Source organism: Tiliqua scincoides, chromosome 4 (genome assembly GCF_035046505.1).
Source record: "Tiliqua scincoides isolate rTilSci1 chromosome 4, rTilSci1.hap2, whole genome shotgun sequence".
Taxonomy (NCBI): domain Eukaryota; kingdom Metazoa; phylum Chordata; class Lepidosauria; order Squamata; family Scincidae; genus Tiliqua; species Tiliqua scincoides.
In genome coordinates this window covers 97,766,718-97,768,984 of record NC_089824.1, presented here as the reverse complement: position 1 = coordinate 97,768,984, position 2,267 = coordinate 97,766,718, and positions in this window count along the sequence as shown.

Below are 2,267 nucleotides of genomic sequence, written 5' to 3'. Positions count from 1 at the left end.
ATTGAACCCTAGGGAAAGTGAAACTAAGCCTCACTGTTGCGTTTACTCGTGAGTAAGGAAACATGCCTTGGCTGGTGTGGAAGATCAGCTGAAGGAGAGTGCAAGACTGGTCCTAATCCTATGCACCTGCAGCTAAAACAAGTGCTCCAGAAGGCAGCCTCCTGCCCCCCACTAAAAAGGATCAAAACAGAGACTTCAGCTGATAAGGTGAACCTTTTGAAGACTTGCAAAGCCAGGCAGATCCTGACAGTGATCTGGTTTAAACAGAAGTTCTTAAATTGAACTGGGCACTGAGTAGGGCTGAAAACCTTATTGATTTTGGAGGGGGGCTACAGAGGAAATTCACTTGATGGAACAGGGCTGGCTTCTGCTTATTTAGTGATTTGTTTTACTTTAATTATTTATACTTATTTTAATTTGCCTGATGATGTCTTGGACAGATTGTCATTCTGAAAAGTGGGTCTCTGGTGTTAGTAAGTTGACACCCGGGGGGAGGGTGACACCACTAGTGACCAAAATCACAGTTTGAAGGAATAATACCAGCATGTTATATATCAAACAATGAGTAATTTCATGCAGAATGTGTTCTATTTTTGTTCTATCAAAAGGTACAGCCAAAAAACCAGTGGGGGCGGAGTGATGGTACATCACCACGCCCACCACCTGGGGTGTTGCCCCGCCCACTGCATGGGGGATGACGTGCTGGCATCCCGCACCAGGTGACGCGAACCTTAGTGACGCCACTGCATGACCCCATTGGGGTCATGACCCACAGCCTGAAGAACACTGCTTTAAAACAAATTTTAAAAATCAAAAAAGGAAAGGTGTTTCGGTGACACCTGCACACACCCACCAAAACGGTAAAGGAAGGGTGAAGCTGAAAGAGACATAGAGGAACAGAGCAGAATGGTTATCAGACATTAGTAACATCCACGAATGTAGATGCAAAATAAAGGTAAATCAAATGAAATCAAATGAAATCAAATCAAAAAATAAATAAGTAAATAAATAAATATGGAGTTTAACAATAAGAAAGAACTGTTGGTTGCAATCCTATGCACCAGTGATTCTCAAGTTTTTAGCACCAGGACCCACTTTTTAGAGTGTCAATCTGTCAATCCCCCAGAACTGATGTCATTCACCTGGAAGTGATGTCATGGCCGGAAGTGACACCACCAATTTAGGCCTCAAACCTAAGCCATGATCAGCCAAAGGTGCCATTACAAAGAGTGCTCATGCTGTTATTTTGCATAGCTCGGAATTCAAACATTCCAGCTCAGAAGTCAAAGTAGAATGAAGACTTGGATCCTTCTCAACCACACAACACTCCAGCATTCCACCTATTCAGGGCAAAACACCATGCCTCTCTCCCACTGGGAACCCTCCCTGTCCAGCAGCTCTGTATCTTGTATTTTGAGCTCTGTAGCTTCAATGGCGGCTGAACTAGGTGCAGGGTGGTCCACCTGAAACTGGCTCATGAGCCACCTAGTGGGTCCCAACCTACAGTTTGAGAAACACTGTTTTAACTGCATGAATACATTTATAAATCTGAACATTAAAATGGGTTCTGAATTAGAAGGAAAAAGCGGTGAGTTAAACACGGACCTGTAACTGTGCTATAAGATTTGTAAATATGTACATTCATTTATTTTTATACCTTTTTTGCCCAGCCCACAGGTGCACACGTTTGATCCCTGTATTGTATATGCAACGTTGGGCAGAAATGGCTTAAGTAGGGATAACGGGTCAGGCTACAATCCTATCCACACTTTCCTGGAAGTAAGCCCCATTGACCCTAATGGGGCTTACTTCTTAGTAGACATGCCTCGCACTGGGCTCTAAGGCTACGACCCTGTCCACACTTTCCTGGGAGTAAGTCCCATTGACCCTAATGGGGCTTACTTCTGAGCAGACATGCCTAGGACTGGGCTCTGAAGTTTTCCCATTTAGTGATGTGGCCCTGCAGTTCTTCCAGGGAGGTGCATTCTAGGCACGTGATTGGCCGCGGCCCAATTTACACTACCAAGAGCGACGGAGGGCTCTGGCGAGAGACTTCGGCCTACATTTCCCAGGAGCGCCTTGCGGGGACCACGCGGACTGCATTTCCCAGCATGTCGCGCGCGGGGCCCGACTGTTTCCGTGGCCGAGGGGCGGACGGGGAGAGGGAAGTTCGTGCCGCGGCGGTGGAGCGCTCGGCGCCCGGCTCGTCCGTTGGTGGCTGCCGAGGGCGGGGGGTGGTCGATGCCGGTGGCGGCGCGGGGGGGGCG